Here is a 27,688-nt window from a genome sequence, read left to right on the forward strand (position 1 = left end):
ATCTTTGTTTGAAATGTTCCCTTGGTATCTCAAATTTTTTTGATGAGATTGCTAGTCTTTCCTGTTCTTCTGTTTTCCTCTATCTCTTCTCATTGATCACTGAGGAAGACTCTCAAATTTCTCCTTGCTCTTCTTTGGAACTCTGCATTTAGATGGGTATATCTTTCCTTTTCTCCTTTGCCTTTTGCATCTCTTCTTTTCTCAGCTATTTGCAAAGCCTCCTCAGATAACCATTTTGCCTTTTTCTGTTTCTTTTACTTGGAAATGATCTTCATCCGTGCCTCCGGTACAATGTCAAGAACTTCCCTACATAGTTAAGGCACTCTGTCCATCATATCTAATCCTTTGAATATGTTTGTCATTTCCACTGTATAGTCATATGGGATTTGATTTAGATCATCCCTGAAAGGTCTAGTGGTTTTCCCTTCTTTCTTCAATTTGAGTGTAAATTTTGCAATAAGAAGTTCATAATCTGAGCCACAGTCAGCTCCTGGTCTAGATTTTGCTGACTGTATAGAATTCTCCATCTTTGGCTCCAAAGAATATAATCAATCTGATTTTGGTATTGACCGTCTGGTGATGTCCATATGTAGAGTCTTCTCTCGTGGTGTTGGAAGAGAGTGTTTGCTATGACCAGTGTGTTCTCTTTGCAAAACTCTATTAGCTTTTACCCTGCTTCACTTTGCATTCCAAGGCAAATTTTGCCTGTTACTGCAGGTATCTCTTGACTTCTTACTTTTGCATTCCAGTCCCCTATAATGAAAAGGACATCTCTTTTGGGTGTTAGTTCTAGAAGTTCTTGTAGGTATTCATTGAACCATTCACCTTCATCTTTTTCAGCATTACCGGTTAGGGTGTAGACTGGGATTACTGTGATACTAAGTGAGTTGCCTTGGAAATGAACAGAGATCATTCTGTCATTTTTGAGATTGCATCCAAGTACTGCATTTCGGACTCTTTTGTGTACTATGATGACTACTCCATTTCTTCCAAGTGATTCTTGCCCAGAGTAGTAGATATAATAGTCATCTGAGTTAAATTCACCCATCCCAGTCCATTTTAGTTTGCTGATTCCTAAAATGTTGATGTTCACTGTTGCCATCTCCTGTTTGACCACTTCCATTTTGCCTTGATTCATGGACCTAACATTTAAGGTTCCTATGCAATATTGTTCTTTACATCATTGGACTTTACTTCCATCACCAGTAACATCCACAGCGGGGTGTTGCTTTTGCTTTGACTCCATCTCTTTATTCTTTCTGGAGTTATTTCTCCATTGTTCTCAAGTAGCATATTGGGAACCTACTGACCTGGGAAGTTCATCTTTAGTTTCCTACGTTTTTGCCTTTTCATACTGTTCATGGGGTTCTCAAGGCAAGAATAATGAAGTGGTTTGCCATTCCCTTCTCCAGTGGAACACATTTTTTCAGAACTCTCTACCATGACCACTCCCTCTTGAGTGGCTCTACATGGCATGACTCACAGTTTCTTTGAGCTGGACAAGGCTGTGGTCCATGTGATCAGTTTGATTAATTTTCTGTGATTGTGGTTTTCACTCTTTATGACCTCTGATGGATATGATAATAGGCTTATCTTCCTTATGGGACAGACTGATTGAGGGAGAAACTAGGTCTCCTTCTGATGGGTGGGGCCATCACAGTAATCTTTAATCTAATTTCCTGTTGATGGGAGGAGCTGTGTTCCTTCCCTCTTGTTTGACCTGAGGCCAAACTATGGTGGAGGTAATGAAGATAATAGAGACATCCTTCAAAATGTCCCCCCCAAACAAACAAACAAACAAACAAAAACCAAAAATGTCCCATGAAGGTAATGCAGCACTCAGTGTCCCCAACCCTGCAGATCTGCTGGCCACTGCAGATCTACGCCTTCACCAGAGACTCTTGGACACTCACGAGCAAGTCTGAGTCAGTTTCTTGTGGGGTCACTGCTCCTTACTATTGGGTCCTGGTATACACAAGGTTTTGTCTGTGCCCTCCAAGAGTCTGTTTCCTCTGTCCTGTGGAAGTTCGGGCAGCTGTCAGTTCTGTTGAGTTCAGTCACTCAATTGTGTCCGACTCTTTGGAATCCCACAAACTGCAGAACACCAGGCTTCCTTGTCCATCACCAACTCCCAGAGTTTACATAAACTCATGTCCATTGAGTCGGTGATGCCATCCAACCATCTCATCCTCTGTCATCTGATTCTCCCACCTTCAATCTTTCCCAGCATCAGGGTCTTTCTAAGGAGTCAATTCTTCAAATCAGGTGGCCAGTGCATTGAAGTTTCAGCTTCAGCATCAGTCCTTCTAATAAATATTTAGAACTTATTTCCTTTAGGATAAACTGGTTGAATCTTCTAGCTGTCCAAGGGACTCTCAAGAGTCTTCTCCAACACCACTGGTTAAAGGCATCAATTCTTCAGCACTAAGCTTTCTTTATACTCCATGACTATACATGACTACTAGTGAAACCATATCTTTAACTAGATGGATCTTTGTTGGCAAAGTAATGTCTCTGATTTCTAATATACTGTCTAGGCTGGTGATATCTTTTCTTCCAAGAAGCAAGGGTCTTTTAATTTCATGGCTACAGTCACCATCTGCAGCGACTTTGGAGCCCCTCAAAATAAAGTCTCTCACTCTATGTTGGCATTATTGGTGACCTCCTCCAAGAAAGCTTATTCCATACCCAGGTCTGCTGAACCCAGAGCCCCAGCCCCTGTGGCAGGCCACTGCTGACTTGTACCTCCACAGGAGTCACTCAAACACTCAAGGGCAGGTCTGGCTGAGTCTTTGTGGGTTCTCCTGGTGAGCACATTTTCTGTGAGCCCTCTGAGCATCTCTGGCAGGTATGGGGTTTGATTCTAAACACAATTTCGCCTCTCCTACTATCTTGTTTGGGCTTCTTCTTTGCCCTTGGAGGTGGGGTATCTTGTTTTGGTGGGACCCAACATTCTCCTGTTGATGGCTGTTCAGCAGTGAGTTGCAACTTTGGAGTTCTCTCAGCAGAAGATGAGTGTGTTTCCTTCGACTTTGCCATCTTGTTTTGTTTTGTTTTGTTTTGTTTTTTAAATCTATTTGCAAAGAAAAATATTAAAACAAAAAGATAATTATTGATTTCTATCAACTCTAATATCAATCACATAACAATTTTTGCATTTTAATCTTCACTTTTAGAAGAAATATTGCTTTTCTTTGTGAAATGAATTACAAAAATTGTTACAATTAAGTATTTTTTAAAATGCTATTTGACAGAATGTTAGGATAAAATAATAAAACCCATACTTTTTTTTTCATTGTACGTGAAAATACTTTCATGAATGTAAAGTTAAAGAATCAGAACAGCATTTGTACCTAAATAGTTAAACGGATAAAATAGAAAAACTTCAAGCAGGAAATCTTGAGAATAATAAGTTGAATCTGTATATTAGAATTTTACTTGTTATTTTTTAATTATTATTAAGGTACTGGATTTTACACTATTTTGTTCTTGATATTACATAGAAACTTTCAATTTAGCTAAAATAATATAGGATTGCATTAGTATTTTCTAAAGCTTATGAAATTTAGTGACAAATCTACATTCTACAGATGTGGCCTCTTGGTTTTTGGTAAAGGATACTAAGAATGCTCTGTGGCAACTGGGCTGCATGTGAAATCAGTTCACACTAGATGGCATCATTTCCTTGTCAGGAGCCTTATTCCATGCTTCTGTACAGTAGTGTTGTTTATATTATCAGCTAAGTGCTTCTCCTTTCTTCTCCTCTTATCTCTCTCAATGCCCATTTTTACTGTTTGCTGAAATCCTATTGTTCAGTGATTTGGTGGCCAGGCTCTAAATCCATGAATTCCCTGCTGCATGCTTTGTTCCTTCATGCTGAGACTCTTTTGTCCTTATCAGGATAAATTGTTAATGTATGGAAGGAGATAAGTCAGGATATTAGAAAATCAGCTAGTATGATGAGGATAAAGAGTGGTCATGATAGAAATGAGATATGTGTTGGGACATTGACTCAGATGTCAGGATTCAGTAGGCCAGTGTACACAGTAAACTGAAATTTGATTATTTTGCCTACTGAAGCATAAGTGAGCTGTCTACTCTAAAAAGTCATAGTAGCAGGAAAACAGGCAAAGAGATGTATATAGAGAATGCTGCTGTGGTAGATGGTAGCCCATATGCTAAAAATAGGAGTAAACTGAGGATCTAGAGCATAAATATACTTTATTTTTTAATAACTTTCATTAACTGACTACTTACTATTGATCAGACACTGATAATAAATCAGTTTAGTTCAGTTCAGTTCATTCACACAGTCATGTCTGACCCTTTGTGACACCATGGATATTACCACGCCAGTTTTTCCTGTCTATCACCAACTCCAGAAGCTTGCTCAAACTCATGTCCGTGATGCCATCTAACAATTTCATCCTCTGTTGTCCCTTTCTCCTCCTGCCTTCAATCTTTCACACCATTAGGGTCGTATCTAAGGAGTCAGTTCTTTGCATCAGGTGGTCAAAGATTTGGAGCTTCAGCTTTGGTGTCAATCTTTCCAATGAATATTCAGGACTGATTACCTTTAGGATTGACGGGTTTGATCTCCTTGTAGTCCACATGACTCTGAAGAGTATTCTCCAGCACCACAGTTCAAAAGCATCACTTCTTTGGCACTCAACTTTCTTTACAGACCCACTCTGACATCCATACATGACTACTGGAAAAACCATAGGTTTGATTCAGTTCAGTTTCGTTCAGTCACTCAGTCATGTCTGACACATTGCAACCCTATGAACTGCAGCACTCCAGGCCTCCATGTCTATCACCAGTTGCCGGAGTTCACTCAAACTCATGTCCATCGAGTCGGTGATGCCATTCAGCCATCTCATCCTCTGTCGTCCCCTTCTCCTCCTGCCCCCAATCCCTCCCAGCATCAGAGTCTTTTCCAATGAGTCAACTCTTCACATGAGGTGGCCAAAGTATTGGGGTTTCAGCTTTACCATCATTCCTTCTAAAGAACACCCAGGACTGATCTCCTTGAGAATGGACTGGTTTGATCTCCTTGCAGTCCAAGGGACTCTCAAGAGTCTTCTCCAACACCACAGTTCAAAAGCATCAATTCTTCCACACTCAGGTTCCTTCACAGTCCAACTCTCATGTCTATACATGACCACTGGAAAAACCATAGCCTTGACTAGACAGAATTTTGTTGGCAAAGTAATGTCTCTGCTTTTGAATATGCTATCTAGGTTAGTCATAACTTTGCTTCCAAGGAGTAAGCATCTTTTAATTTCATGGCTGCAATCACCATCTGTAGATGGACCTTTATTGGCAGAGTAATGTCTCCGCTTTTTAATATGCTGTCTAGGTTTGTCACAGCTTTTCTTTCAAGGAACAAACATCTTTTAATTTCATGGCTGCAATCACCATCTGCAGTAATTTTGGAGCCCAAGAAAAGAAAGTCTCTCACCGTTTCCATTGTTTCCCATCTGTTTATCATGAAGTGATGAGACTGGATGCCATGATCCTAGTTTTTGAATGTTGAGTTTTAAGCCAGGTTTTTCACTTTTCTCTTTCACTCTCATCAAGATGCCCTTTAGTTCTTCTTCACTTTCGGCCATAAGGGTGGTGTCATCTGCATATATGAAATGTCAGTAACATTTCTCCTGCCAACCTTGACTCCGGCTTGTATTTCATCCAGCCTGGCTCTCTGCAACCCCATGGACTATATATACAGTCCATGGAATTTTCCAGGCCAGAATACTGGAGTGGGTAGCCATTTCCTTCTCTAGGGTATCTTCCCAGGTCTCCCGCATTGCAGGTGGATTCTTCACCAGCTGAGCCACCAGGGAAGCTCCTGATAATAAATGCTATACATTTAATCCTCATACCAATCCTGCCACATATCCATGGGAAAGCTGGTTAGTGTTAAAAAGACCTCAGTCAACCTGCCCAAAATTCAAAATAGATTTCTTGTTCAGTTGACTAAAAATGAAGATACAAAGGTGGTTCAGATGATAAAGCACCCACCTGCAATGCGGGAGACCCAGGTTTGATCCCTGGGTTGGGAAGATCCCCTGAAGAAGGAAATGGCAACTCACTCCAGTATTCTGGCCTGGAGAATCCCATGGACAGAGGAGCCTGGAGGGTAGAGTCCATGGAGTCGCAAAGAGTTGGACACAACTGAGCGACCTCATTTTCACTTTCAAGGCATCTATCCAGTGCATAAATTTATCAAACTCATTAAAACTATTGCAATATGAAGGAATATTTTTTTTAATGGAAAGGAAAGGAAATGGTTATATGTACAAGTGGTAGAATATTCCCCAAAATAAGTACATTTAAAAAATGCTTATTTGGTATAATTTATTTGATTAGCCAACTATCGTGCCTCAGCTCTTTCAGGGGAACCTGCCTGGTCCATTCTTTTGCATGACAGTGAAGAAGAAAATTCAAAAGATGTTTTGCTTTGGGCACCGTACTAATTAGGCAACCTTCTTTTTATTAATGCAAATGTGAGGTCCCAGACATTGGCTAAGTAGTTGACAATTACAGCTGTTTGTCTATTGTTTTGAGACTTCTCTGAAAGCAAAGTTACATTTGATCTATTTCGTAAACTAACTGAAGCCAAATAATTTGATGCATAGTGGTCCTTGGCCAGAACAAATACTGAATGTCATGGACTGAATTAAACATATTTCCCATCCCTCTCTGCACTTCATTTCCTTTTCACTACATTGACCTTTTTTATGGGAAGGGATAAGCAGTGAATTCTGGAGTGTGATCTAACTTCTCAGACAAGTTACTTTTACCTTCGGTGCTTATTCCTGCCTTATCTCCAAAATCACCCATCTGATCTGCAGTGTTATGCTTCTCACAATGCACTATAATGAATGCATAAAGATTATGTAATCTTTTTGCTAATCAATTAATGTCCCTTTGCATTTGGTCTATGATTTTAAGAATGTGGCTTGTTGCACTTCCCTTAGAACAGTTCACTTTTCCATAGGTATTTCCAGCATCTCTCAAGAGTTGTTTGCTTTGTATTTGGGACCAGGTGAAGCTTGTTTTCTTGCCCTTGGAAATACTCACAGTGGATAGACTTTTGGATCACTGGGTAAACAAACAAGAGAGACATACTTAAGTTATATTCAGTGTTAATTGATCAGTGGTGTATAGTACTTGGTGAGCCCCCGGACAGTATCTCACCAGGCTCCTCTGTCCATGGGATTCTCCAGGCAAGAATACTGGAGTGGGTAGCCCTTCCTTTCTCCAGGGGATCTACCTAACCCCAAGTCTGAACCCAGGTCTCCCACATTACAGGCAGTCTTTAGCCTCTGAGCAAACAGGGAAGTTACCCCTTCCAAACCCAAAAAGACCACAGAAAAAGAGAATGAGTTCCCTAAATTCAAACATTTTCTACATTCTATTTCTTAGATCTCTCTCTCTCTCTCTTTTTTTTTACTGATCAATGAATTTCACATAACAAGAACTGGCAAATTCAAGAAGCATTGTAAATTATTATATGTGCTATGTGTGTCTTCTCAACTGTAGTCTCAGTTCCACATTCACCTCCTATGTTCTACTTTCTGGTACTGGAAACTCAAAAGTGGTTTTTGGTTGTTTTTTTTTTTTTTTTTTTTTGCCAACAGAATCCTTGGTAGCTTTCACCAACAGTGGGTGCTACTGAGAGAGTAGAAAAGAGAAGGCAGTAGTTGATGAGATTGTTCTTTCCTACCAGCCTCTTCCTCATGGTTTTACACCCTGCCAGCTGCATTTTGTTCTAGTTGCTAACTGTTTTCTACTCTCCAAGAATTAGCTTCATTTTGTACCCTCAAAGACAAAAGTCTGAGCTTTCCAAATGTCTGAGTTTCAGCTTTCAGGGGCCTTCCTTTTGGCTTCCTGAGGTCACAACACTAACAGAGCCCCAACTCCTATTCAGGGGTTAGAATTCTCCTCTTTGTCAGTCTCCTCCTGCAAAAGCATAGATTTTAATAACCCTAGTATTTTACCTTGGTTCTTCTAGCTCTCATGAGAATGTCTCCTTCATGTGCCTATGAGTTTTATGTCTATTCATGATTTCCGTTTTACTTTGCAATACTTTTTCTTTAATTGGCTCCTTACAATAAGTGTTCTCTAGGAAATTAGCCAAATGATTTTTTTTTTTTCCCGACTGACCCAGGGATATAGCAAACCCTAAAATCACAATTTGAGAGTCTGTTTGCATTGTTGTAGTTTTAACCCCATTTATCTATGACAAATATTTTCCATAGGCTTCTAATTATTTTACCACAATTATACAATCCTGACAGTCCATGCTCTGAGTTGTATAGTTAAGAATGTGAATGTATATTCTTTCTTTAATTTATAAGGCATCATTAGAAATAGTTACTTTTCTGTACATCATTCAGATTTTAAATGCCAGAAACAACTTGATTCTCCAGAATTTTAATTTTATGCCTAGTCACAAGTTTTATTTTAATTATATACTTTGCCATGGGCTACCATTCGTGCATGGTAACTAAATCACTTCAGTCATGCCTGACTCTTTAGGACCCCATGGACTGCAGCCCATCGGGCTCCTCTGTCCATGGGATTCTCCAGGCAAGAATACTAGAATAGGCTGTCATGCCCTCCTACAGTGAATTTTCTTGACCCAAGAGTTGAACCCTAAGTTTCTTATGTCTCCTGCATTGATAGATGGGTTCTTTACCACCAGCACCACCTGGGAACCCCTTGCTACCATAGCCCCAGCCTATAATATTGGCTGAAATTCTTTTTACTCTGTTTATTCTTATGGAAACTAGAAAATAAATCTTTGTTTCCTCAATTTTCTAAAGAATCTGTTAGTTTCAGTTTCCGTGTCAGTCAAGGTTCTTCACTAGTGGTAATAAGTTAAGACCAATTCTTGAACAAAATTAAATATTAAAATAATGTTAGCACACTAAATATCAAAATAGAGTAGAAAGCATATTCAGATTATGGGCATTAAAAGAAGATTTTGAAAGCAAGATCATAAATCATTCGCACAATAGACCAAACAAATGAGTTACTATTACTGTGTTCTATCGCTCTACAACAAAAGTCCTCAGCTAGTATCATATCAATTTAGTTCAGTTCAGTTGTTCAGTTGTGTCCGGCCCTTTGTGACCCCATGAATCCAAGCACGCCAAGCCTTCCTGTTCATCACTAACTCCCGGAGTCTACTCAAACTCAAGTCCATCAAGGCAGTGATGCCATCTAGCCATCTCATCCACTGTTGTCCCCTTTTCTTCTTGCCCTCCATCAGCCCCAGCATCAGGGTCTTTTCCAATGAGTAACCTTTTCACATCAGGTGGCCAAATTATTGGAGTTTCATCTTTATCATCAGTCCTTCCAATGAACACCCAGAACTGATGTCCTTTAGGATGGACTGGTTGGACCTCTGTGTAGTCCAAGGAACTCTCAAGTGTCTTCTCCAACACTAAAGTTCAAAGCATCAACTCTTCAGCACTCAGCTTTCTTCACAGTCCAACTCTCATATCTATTACTTCCCATAAATACAAGGGTTCTGTTATTAGAAAAAAAAAAATCTTAATTCTCCTTGATTTTTTCCTCACTATCACCAAATTAGAACATGTAACATATTTAGCTGTCTGTATTGGATTCAGTTCAGTTCAGCCGCTCAGGCGTGTCCGACTCTTTGAGACCCCATGAATTGCAGCACGCCAGGCCTCCCTGTCCATCAACAACTCCCGGAGTTCACTCAGACTCACGTCCACCGAGTCAGTGACGCCATCCAGCCATCTCATCCTCTGTCGTCACCTTCTCCTCCTGCCCCCAATCCCTCCCAGCATCAGAGTCTTTTCCAATGAATCAACTCTTCACATGAGGTGGCCAAAGTACTAGATTTTCAGCTTTAGCATCATTCCTTCCAAAGAAATCCCAGGGCTGATCTCCTTCAGAATGGACTGGTTGGATCTGTATTGGATTACTGAAGTCTATACTATGAACTTATATCTTGGCTTCCAGGACAGGATGCATTTTTACCTTAAAAGTAACTCCCTTTCTAAAAAAAGTAAGGGCCTTTGTAATCAGCCAAGATGTAGAATCAACCAAGATGTAGAAAATTTGTAACCAGCTAAGATGTGTGGGTCACAACAAACTATGGAAAATTCTTAAAGAGGTGTAAATACCAGACGACCTTACCTGCCTCATAAGAAACCTGTATGCAGGTTAAGAAGAAACAGTTAGAAGTGGACATGGAACAATAGACTGGTTCCAAATTGAAAAAGGAGTACATCAAGTTGCATGAGAAATAGATGAAGAAACAGTGGAAAGAGTGTCAGACTTTATTTTTTGGGGCTTCAAAATCACTGCAGATGGTGACTGCAGCCATGAAATTAAAAGACGCTTACTCCTTGGAAGAAAACTTATGACCAAACTAGATAGCATATTCAAAAGCAAAGACATTACTTTGCCGACTAAGGTCCGTCTAGTCAAGGCTATGGTTTTGCCAGCAGTCATGTAGTGGATATAAAAGTTGAACTGTGAAGAAGGCTGAGCACCAAAGAATTGATGCTTTGGAACTGTGGTGTTGGAGAAGACTCTTGAGATTCCCTTGGACTGCAAGGAGATCCAACCATTCTAAAGGAGATCAGACCTGGGTGTTCATTGGAAGGACTGATGCTAAAGCTGAAACTCCAGTACTTCGGCCACCTCATGCGAAGAGTTGACTCATTGGAAGACTCTGGTGCTGGACATGAAACAACAGACTGGCTCCAAATAGGAAAAGGAGTCCGTCAAGGCTGTATATTGTCACCCTACTTATTTTACTGATATGCAGAGTACATCATGAGAAACGCTGGGCTGGAAGAAGCAGGAGCAGGAATCAAGATTGCTGGGAGAAATATCAATAACCTCAGATATGCAGATGACACCACCCTTATGGAAGAAAGTGAAGAGGAGCTAAAAAGCCTCTTGATGAAAATGAAAGAGGAGAGTAAAAATGTTGGCTTAAAGCTCAACATTCAGAAAACGAAGATCATGGCATTCAGTCCCATCACTTCATGGGAAATAGATGGGGAAACAGTGGAAACAGTGTCAGATTTTATTTGGGGGTCTCCAAAATCACTGCAGATGGAGATTGCAGCCATGAAATAAAAAGATGTTTATTCCTTGGAAGGAAAGTTATGATCAACCTAGATAGCATATTCAAAAGCAGAGACATTACTTTGCCAACAAAGTTCTGTCTAGTCAAGGCTATGTTTTTTCCAGTGTTCATGTATGGATGTGAGAGTTGGAATATGAAGAAAGCTGAGCACCGACGAATTGATGCTTTTGAACTGTGGTGTTGGAGAAGACTCTTGAGTGTCCCTTGGACTGCAAGGAGATCCAACCAATCCATTCTAAAGGAGACCAGTCCTGGGTGTTCATTGGAAGTACTGATGCTGAGGCTGAAACTCAAAAACTGAACACCTCATGAGAAGAGTTGACTCTTTGGAAAAGACCCTGATGCTGGAAGGGATTGGGGGCAGGAGGAGCAAAGGATGACAGAGGATGAGATGGCTGGATGGCATCACCGACTCAATACACATGAGTTTGGGTGAACTCCAGGAGTTGGTAATGAACAGGGAGGCCTGGCGTGCTGCGATACATAGGGTAACAAAGAGTCGGACAAGACTGAGCAACTGAACTGAACTGTATAGCAACTGAACATTATTAATAATTAATAAATTTTCATGTCTATATCTTCAGTTTCATTCAGTTTAATACATATTCAGTCCAGTTCAGTCATGTCTGACCCTTTAGATCCCACTGACTGCAGCACGCCAAGCCTTCCTGTCCATCACCAACCCCCAGAGCTTGCTCAAACTCCTGTCCATTAAGTCAGTGATGACATCTGACCATTTCATTCTCTATCGTCCCCTTCTCCTCCTGCCTTCAATCTTTTCCAGCGTCAGGGTCTTTTCCAATGAGTCGGGTCTTTTCCAATGAGTCAGGTCTCTGCATCAGGTCGCCAAAGTATTGGAGTTTCAGCTTACCATCAGCCTTTCCAATGAATATTCAGGATTGATTTCCTTTAGGATGGACTGGCTGGATCTGTCAAGAGTCTTCTCCAACACCACAGTTCAAAAACATCAATTCTTTGGTGCTCAGCTTCCTTTATACTCCAACTCTCACATCCATGCATGACTACTGGAGAAACCTAGCTTTGACTACATGGACACCTTCTGGTAAAGTAATGTGTTTGCTTTTTAATATGCTGTCTATGTTGGTTATAGTTTTTCTTCCAAAGAGCTACTGTCTTTTAATTTCATAGCTGCAATCACCATCTGCAGTGATTTTGGAACCCCCAAAAATAATATCTCACAGTTTCCATTGCTTCCCCATTTATTTGCCATGAAGTAACGGGACTAGATGCCATGATCTTAGTTTTCTGAATGTTGAGGTTTAAGCAACTTTTTCACTCTCCCAGAATTTTCCACAGTTTATTGTGATCCACACGGTCAAAGGCTTTGGCATACTCAATAAAGCAGAAATAGATGCTTTTCTGGAACTCTCTTGCTTTTTCCATGATCCAGCGAATGTTGGTGATTTGATATCTGGTTCCTCTCCCTTCCCTAAAACCAGCTTGCACATCTGGAGGTTCATGGTTTATGTATTGCTGAAGCCTAGCTTGGAGAATTTTGAGCATTACTTTACTAGCATGTGGGATAAATGCAATTGTGCAGTAGTTTGAGCATTCATTGGCATTGTCTTTCTTTGGAATTGGAATGAAAACTGATCTTTTCCAGTCCTGTGGCCACTGCTGAGTTTTCCAAATTTGCTGGCATATTGAGTGCAGCACTTTCACAACATCATCTTCCAGGTTTTGAAATAGCTCCACTTGAATTTCATCACCTCCACTAGCTTTGTTCATAGTGATGCTTTCTAAGGCCCACTTGACTTCACATTCCAGGATGGCTGGCTCTAGCTTAGTGATCACACCATCGTGATTATCTGATTATGAAACTCTTTTTTCACAGTTCTTCTTTGTATTATTGTCACCATCTTAATAACTTCTGTCTGTTAGGTCCATGCAATTTCTATCCTTTATGGAGCCCATCTTTGCAAGAAAAGTTCCCATGATAGCTCGAATTGTGTTGAAGAATTCTCTAGTCTTTCACATTCTATTAGTTTACTCTATTGAGGAAGGATTTCTTATCTTTTCTTGGTATTCTTGGAACTTTTCATTCAAATGGGTATAGAGTTCCTTTTCTCCTTTGCTTTCTGCTTGTCTTATTTTCATAGCTATTTGTAAGGCCTCCTCAGACAACCATTTTGATTTTTTGCATTTCTTTTCCTTGTGGATGGTTTTGATATCTGTCTCCTGTATAATGTCACGAACCTCTGTCCATCAGGTACTTCGTCTATCAGATCTAGGCCCTTAAATATATTTCTCACTTCCATTGTATACTCATAAGGGATGTGATTTAGGTCATGCCTGAATGGTCTAGTGGTTTTCCTTACTTTCTTCAATTTAAGTCTGAATTGGCAATAAGAATTTCATGATTTGAGCCACAGTCAGCCCCACGTCTTGTTTTTGCTGACTGTATAGAGCTTCTCCATCTTTGGCTGCAAAGAATATAATCAATCTGATTTCGGTGTTGACCATCTGTAATGTCCATATGTACAGTCTTCCCTTGTGCTGTTGGAACAGTGTTTGCTATGACAAGTATGTTGTCTTTGCAAATCTCTATTAGCCTTTATCCTGCTTCATTCTGTACTCCAAGGCCAAATTTGCCTGTTACTTCAGGTGTTCCTTGACTTTCTACTTTTGCATTCTAGTACCCTATAAAGAAAATGACATCTTTTTTTGCTGTTAGTTTTAAAAGGTCTTGTAGGTCTTCATAGAATCATTCAACTTCAGCTTCTTCAGCATTACTGGTTGGGGCATAGGCTTGGATCACCGTGATATTGAATGGTTTGCCTTGGAAACAAATAGAGATCATTCTGTCATTTTTGAGATTGCATCCAAGTACTTCATTTTGGACTCTTTTGTTGACCACGATGGTACTCCATTTCTTCTAAGGGCTTCATGCCCACAGTAGTAGATATAATGATCATCTGAGTTAAATTCACCCATTCCAGTCAATTTTAATTCCCTGATTGCTAGAATGTTGATGTTCACTCTTGCCATCTCTTGTTTGACCACTTCCAATTTGCCTTGATTCATGGACCTGACATTCCAGCTTCCTATGCAATGTTGCTCTTTACAGCATCAGACCTTAATTCTATCACCAGTCACATCCACAACTGAGTATTGTTTTTGCTTTGGTTTCTTTTCTTCATTCTTTCTGGAGTTATTTCTCCACTGATCTCCAGTAGCATATTGGGCACCTGCTGACTTGGGGAATTCCTCTTTCAGTATCCTATCATTTTGCCTTTTCATACTGTTCCCAAGGCAATAATGGGGTTGGGTTTCCCAAGGCAAGAATAATGAAGTGGTTTGCCATTCTCTTCTCCAGTGAACTACATTCTCTCAGACCTCTTCACCATGACCTGTCCATCTTGGGTGGCTCCACACGGCATGGCTTAGTTTCATTGAGTTAGACACGGCTGTGGTCCATGCAGATTGGCTAGTTTTCTGTGGTTATGGTTTCAATGTGTCTGCCTTCCGATGCCCTCTCACAACAGCTACCGTCTCATTTGGGTTTCTCTTATCTTGGACGTGGGATATCTCTTCACAGCTACTCCAGCAAAGCTCAGCCGTTGCTCCTTACCTTGTACGAGGTCACCACTCCTGATCTTGAAAATGATTAGCTCTTCTTGGCCCTCTAACGCCAGTGCAGCCGACGCTCCTTGGACGTGGGGTTGCTATGCAACCAAATAATGAATAAGACTCACACTCACTTCTAATATTCTTACTTCACACTAACTTCCAAAACAAAGCCCAATTTTCCACCAAGATCTCCATTAAACTATGAAAACCTCTTTTGCTTACATTGTTATAACAATTAATTCTATATTCTACAAAAGCATACAGTTCTCAGTTATAATAATTTTTGGATGTAGATTTGAGAACTTCTGGAACTGTTCAGTTCAGTTTTTCTCTGATCACTGGGAGCATTGTTCTTATCTGACTTCTTCAAGTCACTGTCATCATGCTATGAATCTCTGTTAAATTTAAACTAGAATGCTAAACTCTGTAAACTCCAACACTGAAGCTCTATGGTTATGTTCAGTGTGTGGGATCAGACTGCAGTACTTTGATTTTTATTGTTATCATTCATTACAGGTTTATTGTGCACTGATTTTCTTAACATTTCTGTTTTTCTACTTCCTCCCTTGATAATGGGATACTCATTTTGGCATGGCTATTGTAAGCAGTAATTATTCAATATGTTACAAGCTTAGACTGGAACAACTGTTTATAAAAAGTTATCACCATCAGTATTGTCCCCTTGAATGTGACAGTTTGCTCAAAAAATTTAAACTAAGAGCCTCTCCAGTTCAGTTCAGTCACTCAGTCATGTCCCGACTCTTTGTGACCCCATGATAGTTGCAAGATGCAGTCAGAACTTAAAAAATATGAATGGCAGGTGCACATCCTATAAATGAGGAAGTTTACTACTCTTAGTTTCATAACAAATGACTGCATGATGATAAAGCTACTTTAAGAATGCCCCATGAAAAATTTATTGCAGCAAGCATGGAAAGAAGAGTCAGACATAACACATTCAGAAAAAAGACAGAAAATACAAATGATAACAAGGATGATACTGTGATAAAAATTTGGGATACAAAGAAATCCAGATAATATATTGTACTAGCTAATAAGCAAAGACCTGAGTATTAAAAAAAAATAAACATTTCATTAATGGTTATTATAGGTTGGGATCTTAAGAAATTAATCACTACCATAATAATAACAGAGATCCCTAAGGCATGCTTATTTTTTTTAAAAAGAGGAAAAACTGTACAAGAGGCTGGAATTTTAAAAAAAGGAATTTTCTTTCCTGTTCTTAAATTCATTAATCCCACACATATTTATAACAGTCCACACTGGTATCACTATGGTCTGTTATCAGACATGTAATTTTTCTTCTCAGATACAAAATTAATTAAAGAAAATTAATTAAATAATCAGGTTAAAACATTTATAAAAAGTTGTATATAAAATGAAGATAAAATAACAGATTAGTGACATCTAAAACATCTTCAGAATTAAATAATTCCTTGAGGATGTGACATGGTATTGAAATATGATGGATAAGTAGGAACTAACTACATAAAAACAGGTGGAAGTTTATTTTATACAGAGGCTGTTGTACTGCCTAAATCTTATACTGGGAAAGACAAGGTGAGAGTGGTCCAGTAAGGGGCATATGATTGGGGAAAAAATGCAGTTTAAGGAAACACAAAAATATTTAATTATCATGCTAAAATGGAATGAAGAAGTTGATAGAGTGATTTAAACTGAATTTAGAGAAACTTCCAAGAATATATTCAGTTCAGTTCAGTCGCTCACTTGTGTCCAACTTTTTGAGACCCCATGAATCACAGCACACCAGGCCTCCCTGTCCATCACCAACTCCCAGGGTCCACTCAAACCCATGTCTATTGAGTTGGTGATGCCATCCAGTCATCTCATCCTCTGTCCTCCCCTTCTACTCCTGCCTTCAATCTTTCCCAGCATCAGAGGCATTTCCAGAGTCAGCTCTTCACATCAGGTGGCCAAAGTATTGGAGTTTCTGCTTCAACATCAGTCCTTCCAACGAACACCCAGGACTGATCCCCTTAAGGATGGACTGGTTGGATCTCCTTGCAGTCCAAGGGACTCTCAAGAGTCTTCTCCAAAACCACAATTCAAAAGCATCAATTCTTCTGCTCTCAGATTTCTTTATAGTCCAACTCTCACATCCATACATGACCACTGGAAAAACCATAGCCTTGACTACATGGACCTTTGTTGGCAAAGTAATGTCTCTGCTTTTGAATATGCTGTCTAGGTCGGTCATAACTTTCCTTCCAAGGATTAAGCGTCTTTTAATTTCATGGCTGCAATCACCATCTGCAGCGATTTTGGAGCCCCAAGAAATAAAGTCTGACACTGTTTCCACTGTTTATCCATCTATTTCCCATGAAGTGATGGGACTGAATGCCATGATCTTCGTTTTCTGAATGTTGAGCTTTAAGCCAACATTTTTACTCTCCTCTTTCATTTTCATCAAGAGGCTTTTTAGTTCCTCTTCACTTTCTGCCATAAGGGTGGTGTCATCTGCATATCTGAGGTTATTGATATTTCTCCTGGCAATCTTGATTCCAGCTCGTGCTTCTTCCAGTCCGGCGTTTCTCATGATGTACTCTGCATATAAGTTAAATAAGCAGGGTGACAATATACAGCCTTGATGTACTCCTTTTCCTATTTGGAGCTAGTCTGTTGTTCCATGTCCAGTTCTAACTGTTGCTTCCTGACCTGCATACAGATTTCTCAAGAGACAGGTCAGGTGGTCTGGTAGTCTCAGGTCTTTGAGAATTCTCCACATTTTATTGTCATCCTGATCAAAAAAAGAGAAAAAGCAAGACAGAATCAAATCAGCAATTAAAATATATGAGTTGAAATTGAGACCAAAACCAGAAAAACACATTTTTTTTCATCAAGAATTTCTCCAAACTGAAGGAAGACAGGAGTTTTTAATGCAAGTGGCATACAGAAAGCCAAGCAAGATGAGTGCAAACAAGTCAGCAATGAGAAACTTACTTCAGAATTTATGAGAGAAAAATAGATGGCAATTAAATGTTATCTAGACTTTTAAACTGGGATGACCCAGAGAGATGATATGGGGAGGGTGGTGGGAGGGGGGTTCAGGGTTGGGAACTCATGTACACCTGTGGTGGATTCATGTCAATGTATGGCAAAACCAATACAGTATTGTAAAGTAAAAAAAAATAAAATAAAAAATTAAATAAATAAAAGCAAGTCCTCTACACTGAAGTAACAATTAAATTTGAACTAGATATCTCCCCATATTTTCAGACCAAATACAAATGTTTTTGAAATCTAGAAAGAACAATTTTGATCAAAAGATGTTCTAAATTTTCAATTATGTCAAGAAAAAAAAATGATATTCTCTGAAACACAAAGATCAGAAACTATAATTTACATGTATTCATTCTAAGTAAGTTTTAAAAACTATTTAAAAGAAAAGCCATTCTACTTTGAATGAAAACTAAGGATATATTTGACTTTATGTAACTGAAAAGTCAAGCTACATTTGAATTCAGGTTTAGGTTCCCACAAGATTCCAATAATATCACCATAAGTTTTAGTCTAACAATTATCAAATCTTCTTCCTTGAGTAAACTCTGTTACTAAATTGGCTCATCAATCTCAATAGCAATATGGTTGCAAAAATTATCAAACGCAAAATTACTGGACTAACAAAATTGTTAATAGCTATACCTCTTGTGGATGGATAATCAAATCCAGTTCTTTCCACACTTCTGAAGGAAAGTGAAGTGTTTTCTCTCAATTTTATGTCCACACTGGTCCTGATGTTTGACTCAGCCCCTGAAGCCACATGGGTAGAAATTCAATAAAGGTGGATTCCCATTGCTGCTGCTGCTGCTGCTAAGTCAATTCAGTTGTGCCTGACTCTGTGCGACCCCATGGACAGCAGTCCATCAGGCTCCTCTGTCCACAGGATACTCTAGGCAAGAATACTGAAGTGGGTTGCCATTTCCTTCTCCAGGATTCCCATTAGGAAAATGAAATATCATTTTTCAAACAAACACAAAATAGTGTTATTTAGCTAAAATCATCTAACCAAAATCCTTGATCTAACTAATGATTTAAAAATTATCCCAAATCTGGAAATAAAGACAAAAAAAATGGGTCTGCTTTTTCAGCATCATACAGGTATCCTAATCTAAGTTTTAGGAGAATATATATTTTTGTTTTTCTCCCTACATTTATTCTCCAACTTTGTTGAAGGTTGAATGAAAAATAAAACTGTGCAATGTTAAAATCTGGAAACTCACTGTTTACTATTGATCTCAGGTCCCAGATTTAGTAACAGAGCATTCTAACTTGTAGATTTTATCCAATAGAGATGTACATAACTCTTGCCTGATGGCAAAAGTGAAGATTATGGTTTATGACTCTGTAGAACATTGACTAGTTTTATATTAAACTCAGTGATCTTGTACTAATACTCCTTGATTTAATTGCCTATAACTATTTGAAATATTTGAAATTTTTTGGACCTATATTAATGACTTATTGCTCCCCTAATTAATTGATGTGTAGAATAAAAAATAAATATTTGATTGTATTTGTAAGAAGTTGTGATTTAATATTTCTGAAAATTATAATTTAGAACTGACATTCATATATATCATCCTTCCCATATATATGTTTCCAAAAATATTCCTGACAATGTAAAAATCATTAATCTCCTCCTCAAAGTTTCCTCTTGTAATGGCATTCATCTCCCTCTCCAAGTAAGGTGTGATCACCATTAGTTTAGGCTGTTCTCCTTGTGACCTGGAGATGTTTGGATAAATGTTCATTACCTTTAATTAATACAACATAAAAAGGAAGGTGAAACAATACAAGAATTAAAAACAAGTTGACAGAGGAAGTTACTGGAAACAAAATAATGTGGTCATATCTTACTTCAAAGAATAATGTGGTCTTCTCACCCTGATCTTGGGATGATTCCTAGTTGTTCTTGCTTGTTTTTCTGGAAGAAGCTCCTTAGCCCATTATTTCTACCTCACTCCCTATGCCCAGGCTCCACTTCTGGGAAAGTGAAAGCAAAGTCGCTCAGTTGTGTCCAACTCTTTGCGACCCTGTGGACTAGACAGTTCATGGAATTCTCTAGGCCTGAATTCTGGAGTGGGTAGCCTTTTCCTTCCCAACCCAAGTATTGTACCCAGGTCTACTGCATTGGATGCGAATTCTTTACCAGCAGAGCCACCAGGGAAGCCCAAGAATACTGGAGTGGCTACCTTATCCTTTCTTGAGCAAATTTTCCCAACCAAGAAACTGAACCAGGGTCTCCTGCATGCAGATGGATTCTTCACCAACTGAGTTATCAGGGAAACCCCTTCCACATGGATTCTTCACCAACTGAGTTATCAGGGAAACCCCTTCCACTTCTGGGAGAAATCCTGTATTCAGTGTTATCCATGCCCACATCTGAGATGTGATTTGGAAATTATGCATATTCTGAATGCTGACTCTTTATCATTTACATCTTGCATTTTTATAGGCATGTGTCTTCACTGTGTGTGAAAACAGCAAACATGAAAGTGGCTTGGAGCTGCTAAGTGGGAGACCAATCATAATGTCTTAATCGCAGACACTAGGAAGATAACTCCCTGGAAACCAGATAACATGTTGAGCCATGTTCCCACTTCTATAGCTGGAATTTGAAGTATTGGTTTCGTGGTGACAATACTTAGTTACATGCTCACTTATCTAACCCTCCATTTAATGGCCTCCACTGAGTCATCTACTTTGGACAATTTGAGACAATGAATGGGAAGACGAAGTTAATCTTCTATGATCCATGCTATCTGCACATAAGCCATAAAAATAGTTGTCTCCTGTGTCTGCCTGGTAGTTTGTAATAGGAGATTCATGGAAAGGGACCGTGGGAATCAGAGTTCTTCCGTATCTCAATCTCATTGCCAATTCTGGCTCTGGATTCCTTAACTCTGCTAACAATAACAAACTTCTTGTTAAATAATTTAGCGTTTTCACCCCCAAAAGCCTCCAGGTTATTACACTTTCAGTCATCCTTAGAGGTTGTCCAGAGGTGAAAAGTATGTCTTTTTCTTTCTGATGAGTCATTTCAAGCTGAGTCTTTATCTTTATTACAGGATATTACTGAATCTAAGAGAAAGGAAAAATATAACGACCTTCTCTAACAACCTGAATTTTCCCTCTCAGATCTCAAAATGTACAATCATGTTAAGTTTATATTGTAAAGTATAAAATAAGAGCATTTTGGTCATCTGTTTAGCAACAAATTACAAGAATCGAACTTCCATACTTGGGACTATTGCAATCCCCATTGTCTCCCAAGCTACTTCTACCTGGGCAATTTCAGTTTTAAAACCTGCCTCTTGTGTGTTTGCTTCATAATACCAAATTTCAGCATCAGTTAGGATAGGTTTTGACGTCTAAAAATTAGCCTAAAAAGGAATGGGAATAACATTTTTTAACTCAAGATACTGGATGACCCACAGAGATGTTATGGGGAGGGAGGTGGGAGGGGGGTTCATGTTTGGGAACACATGTAAGAATTAAAGATTTTAAAATTAAAAAAATAAAAAAAAAACTTAAAAAAAAAAAAAAAAGACTATTCAATCTTGGTGGGTAAAATCACCAAATACTGAAGAAGGATGCTTTTTTTTGCAATGGGTTCTAGAGTAATTCCTGTAAACAATGGTTTCAAATGCCAGAGCTGACACTGAGGGTTTTTTTAGTGAAGTTCTCTCAGGGATTCAAAATCCCCATTCCCTTATCCTCTGCTTTCGAGTTTTTATCACAGTTTAATATGACTAGTGTATTATGAGTCAGGACTATACTCCTGTATATTTCTATATACAATAAGTAAATATTGCTTAATCTCTCATGTGTCTGCACAAGGGTGATTTTTATTTTAAAAGTTTTGGAAAGTTTATATTGAAACAATTGCACAATATTTAGAAATAAATAAAATGGAATAACTAAATATTAAGCATATGACAATGAAATGATTACAGTTCAAACACAAAACACCAAATGAAAATGTAATATATTATCAATCGCATGTTTAATATTTAATATAGTGAGTTATTTAAACTCTGCTTAAAATATTATGAATTATGAATGACAGGAAATTCCCTAATATCTCTTCAGTTCTAAACTGACTACACAGGGTGCAGGCCCATCATAATTGTTCAGTAATTGTTTACTGAACTGATTTGACCCAGGCTAACCCTTCATCTAACATTCTTTCTTTACTTCTTGGGTATAAGATATGGACTAAGTTTCTCTGAAGTCCGTACTGGATCCCTAGTTGTAACAACACAATCTGAGATTTCGTTATAAAATCTAGTTATCAGAGTGCATATCACTTTCAGATCTGACTTGCTAAAAACATCCCAAACTATCATTCATTCTCCTTCCATAGTGATTGTGAAGCAATGTGTTGATGTTAGAGCAAAACAAAAGAAAGGCCCTGGGTTTCTTAACCTACTTTTGGAGGAGAATTGGCCTCCAACTGTGACCACCTGACATGAGTAAGAATTATTTCATAATTCTAAGTAATTTACATATACTTTAAATATGATGCAATAACTATTGTTACCTTATCTAAATGATTTTATTTAAAGCGTAAGAAAGTCTATTATCTTTTTTCGCTTTTTTTTTTTTTTCATTTTATTGATGTTGTTCAGTCACTCAGTTGTGTCTGACTTTTTGCGACCTCATGAACTGAGCCCGCTGGGCTTCCCTGTCCTTCACCATCTCCTGGAGTTTGCTCAAACTCATGTTCATTGATTGAGTGATACATCCAACCATCTCATCCTCTGTCATTTCCTTCTCCTTCTACTTCAATCTTTCTCAGAATCAAAGTCTTTTCTAATGAATCTGCTTTACAGATGGCCAAAATACTGGAGTTTTAGCTTCAGCATCAGTCCTTCCAACGAATACTCAGGAGTGATTTCCTTTAGGACTGACAGATTTGATCTCCTTGTAGTCCAAGGGGCTGTCAAGATTATTCTCCAACACCACAGTTCAAAAGCACCAATTCTTCATCGTTAAATCTTCTTTATGCTCCAACTCTCATATTCATACATGACTACTTACTGGGAAATCCATAGCTTTGACTATGCAGACTTTGTCGGCAAGGTAATGTTTCTTCTTTTTAATACACTGTCTAAATTTGTCATAGCTTTTCTTCCAAGGAGCAGGTGTCTTAATTTCATGGCTGAAGTCACCATCCCCAGTGATTTTGGAGCCCAAGAAAATAAAATCTCTTGCTGTTTCTGTTGTTTACCACTTTTTGCTATGAAGTGATGGGACCAGATGCCATGACCTTAGCTTTCTGAATGTTGAGTTTTAAGCCAGTTTTTTCACTCTCCTTTTTCATCTTCATCAAGAAGCTCTTTAGCTTCTCTTCACTTTCTGCCATAAGGGTGCTGTCATCTGCATATCTGAGTTTATTGATATTTCTCATGAAATCTTGTTTCCAGCTTGCACTTCATCTAGCCCGGCATTTTGCATGATGTATTCTGCATATAAATTAAGTAAGAAATGTGACAGTATACAGCCTTGACATACTCCTTTCCCAATTTTGAACCAATTTTCATTTTATACAAGTATACAATTTTTAAAGATTACTTTATATTTACTGTTTGACAAAGCATTGACTACATATATGCATCCTTGAGCATATCTTACACCCAACAGTTTGTACTGCCCACTCCACCAACTCCTATTTTGCCCCTCCCATACAGGTAGCCATTAGTTTGTTTTCTCTATCTATGAATCTGCTTCTTTTATGCTATATTTATTAGTTTATCGATTTCTTTTGATTCCACATATAATCGATATTGTTTATTTTTCTTTATGGCTGAGTACATCTTCTTTATCCATTCAACTATTTATGGACACTTAGGTTGTTCACATATCTTGTCTATTGTAAATAATGCAGCTATGAACATTGGAGTGTATGTATCTTTTCAAATAACTGTTTGTTTGTTTTTTTTTCAGGTATATACCAGGAGTGAAATTTATACATCATATGGTAAATCTTTTCACTTTTAATGGAATGAGTCAATCAACAGAAAGCAATCCTTCAGAGTAAAAAAAAAACAGTCAATGTTAGTCCTTAGAAGCATACAATATTCTGTGAGTGATAAGAGTCCCTAGTGCTCTCTCCTCTTACTCACCTTCGTAAAATCATTTTCACAAACATTCTCCATACTGGTTATTTCTGTACAGAGTATGCTTGATTTCAGTGCCCATTCAGGTAGGACCAAAATAAAATCCCTTATGATTATACAGTGGAAGGGAAAATTGATTCAAATAATTATATTTGATAGACAGAGTACCTGAAAAACTATGGATGGAGGTTCATGATATTGTACAAGAGGTGGTGATAAAGACCACAACCAAGACAAAGAAATGCAAACAGAAAATGGTTGTCTGGGGAGCCCTTATAAAGAGCTGAGAAGAGAAGTTAAATGCAAATGAGAAAAGAAAACATAAACCCATCTGGATGCAGAGTTCCAAAGAATAAAAAGGAGAGATAAGAAAGCCTTGCTCAGTGATCAATGCAAAGAAATAGGGAAAAACAATAGAATGGGAAGGACTAGAGATCTTTTTAAGAAAATTAGAGGAGGCAGTCCTAAGATGGCAGAGGAATAGGATGGGGAGACCACTTTCTCCCTCACAAATTCATGAAAAGAACATTTCAACTCTGAGTAAATTTCACAAAACAACTTCTGAATGCTGGCAGAGGACATCAGGCACCCAGAAAAGCAGATCATTGTCTTCGAAAACAGGTAGGAAAAATTATAAAAGATGAAAAAAGAGACAAAAGAGGTAGGGAGGGAGCTCTGTCCTGGGAAGGGAGTCTTAAAAAGAGAGAAGTTTCCAAACACCAGGAAACACTAGCTGCCGAGTCTGTGGTGAGCCTTGGAAGCACAGAGGGCAACGTAACAGGAAGGAAAAATAAATAAACAATTAAAACCAACAGATTACGAGCCCAGTGGTAACTCCCCCAAGGAGAAGCAGGGCAGACACCTGCATCTGCCACTAGCATGCGAGGGCTGGGCAGGGAGGCGCAGGCTGCAGTGCTTTTTAAGAATCAGGCCAGAATGCCCTGAGTGTAATCAGAGAGAACTAACTTGGGTTAGCACACAAGACTGTGGTATAGCTACTACACGAAAAGCTGTAACATAAGACACTGCCAGGACTGCACACAGAACAAAGGATGGAACAGAATTAGCCTGCTGCCGATCATCCCCTCTGGTGACAGGCAGCCAGAGCCAGAAGGGGCCAATCACAGCCCTAGAGAGACATTAACTACCAAACTGCAAGCAAGCTTCTTTGCTAACTAAGACTTCTTGGGGTTCTGGACAGTCATCATCCGCCTAAGAAGGGGCGCCAGTTGTACACCCAGAAAACTGAGCAGCAGGGATGGGAAAGGTGATAAGTCACAGCGACTGCACTCACCAAATACCCAAGCTACTTGGATCTGGGAAGGGCACAACACGCAGGCACAACCGAGTCTGCATCTCTGAGGACTACCTGAGTGCCTGAGCCTGAGCGGCTTAGACTGGGGAGGTGCATGCAGCCGAGGGCCAGCCTCAGACAGTTCCCGGCAGAGCAACCTGGAGCCTGAGCTATGTGCACCGTGAGCGGGGGCAGGCCCAGCGTGGCTGAGACACTGCTAGCACATGCCAGTGTTATTTGTTTGCAGCATCCCTCCCTCCCCACAGCGCGACTGAAAAAGTGAACCTAAAAAAAAAAAAAAAAAAAAAAAAGTGTCCACCACCGCCCTCCTTGTGTTAGGGCTGAAAACAGACACTGAAGAGACCAGCAAACAGAAGAAGCTAAAACAGAAGGAACCACCTTGGAAGTGGCAGGTGCAATAGACTAAAACCCTGTCATTAGAACAGACTAATAGGAAGGGGCCTATGGATCTTGAGAAATATAAGCCGGATCAAGGAACTATCTGAAAATGAACTGACCCCACACTGCCCACAACAACACCAGAGAAACTCCCAGATATTCCTTTACTATTATTATGATCATTCTTTTGTTTGTTTGTTTTTTCTTCTTTTTTTAACATTTTTTAAAGTCCTCTATTTCTCCTTTAATTTTTATTTTTATAAAGTACTATTAGGTTTTTAAAAAAAGACCCTATTTTTAAAGCAAACATCATATATATATTTTTGTGGTTGTTGTTGTTGTTGTTTTTTAATAATTCTTGTGACTTTATTTTGTTTTTCTTTCTTTTTCTTCTTCTTTTCTTTAATATTGTATTTTTGAAAATCCAACCTCTACTCTAGATTTTCAAATCTTTGCTTTTTGGTATTTGTTATCAATTTTGTACCTTTAAAAACCCAATCCTCAGTACCCATCTTTACTTGAGAGTGAGATTACTGGCTTGACCGCTCTCTCCTCCTTTGGACTCTCCTTTTTCTCCACCAGGTTTCATCTGTCTCCTCCCTCCTCCTTCTCTTCTCTACCCAATTCTGTGAATCTCTGTGTATTCCAGACGGTGGAGAACACTTAGGGAACTGGTTACTGGCTGGATCTGTCTCTCTCCTTTTCATTTCTGTCTTTTATCCTACTGGCCACCTATGTCTCTGTCCTCTCTCTCTTCTCTGTATAACTCCGTGAACATCTCTGAGAGGTCTAGACAGTGGAGAGCACATAAAGAAGTGATAACTGGCTAGCTTGCTCTCTCCTCTTTTGATCTCACCTCATCTCATTCCAGTCACCTCTAACATCCCCCTCCCTCTTCTCTTCTCCATGTAACTCAGTGAACCTCTCTGGGTGTCCTTCAATGTGGAGAACCTTTTCATCTTTAACCTAGATGTTTTATCATCAGTGCTGTATAGATGGAGAAGTCTTGAGGCTACTGTAAAAATAAAACTGAATACCAGAAACAGGAGACTGAGTCCAAATCCTGAGAACATCAGAGAACTCCTGACTCCAAACATTAATCAATAGGAGCCCATCAAATGCCTCCATACCTACACTGAAACCAAGCACCACCCAAGGGCCAACAGGTTCCAGAGCAAGACATACCATGCAAATTCTCCAGCAACACAGGAACACAGCCCTGACCTTCAATAAACAGGCACCTCAAAGTTACTCCAAAACCATTGACATCTCATAACTCATTACTGGACACATCATTTCACTCTAGAGAGAAGGAATCCAGTTCCAGCCACCAGAACTCCGACACAAGCTTCCCTAACCAAGAAACCTTGACAAACCTCTGATACAACCCCACCCACAGCGAGGAAACTCCATAATAAAGAGAACTCCACAAACTGCCAGAATACAGAAAGGCCACACCAAATGCAGCAATATAACCAAGATGAACAGTTAGAGGAATACCAAGCAGGTAAAGCCACAGGATAAATGCTCACCAAACCAAAGAGGAAGAGATAGGGAAGCTACCTGATAAAGGATTCTGAATAATGATAGTGAAAATGATCCAAAATCTTGAAATCAAAATGGAATCACAGATAAATAGCCTGGAGACAAGGATTGAGAACAAGCAAAGAAAGGTTTAACAAGGACCTAGAAGAAATAAAAAAGAGTCAATATATAATGAATAATGCATTAAATGAGATCAGAAACACTCTGGAGGCAACAAATAGTAGAATAATGGAGGCAGAAGATAGGATTAGTGAAATAGAAGATAGAATGGTAGAAATAAATGAATCAGAGAGGAAAAAAGAAAAACGAATTAAAAGAAATGAGGACAATCTCAGAGACCTCCAGGACAATATGAAACACTCCAACATTTGAATTATAGGAGTCCCAGAAGAAGACAAAAATAAAGACCATGAGAAAATCCTTGAGGGGATAATAGCTGAAAACTTTCCTAAAATGGGAAAGGAAATAATCACCCAAGTCCAAGAAACCCAGGGAGTCCCAAACAGGATAAACCCAAGGTGAAACACCCCAAGACACATATTAATCAAA

This window comes from Capricornis sumatraensis, chromosome 12 (assembly GCF_032405125.1).
Source record: "Capricornis sumatraensis isolate serow.1 chromosome 12, serow.2, whole genome shotgun sequence".
In the NCBI taxonomy this organism is placed as follows: Eukaryota; Metazoa; Chordata; class Mammalia; order Artiodactyla; family Bovidae; genus Capricornis; species Capricornis sumatraensis.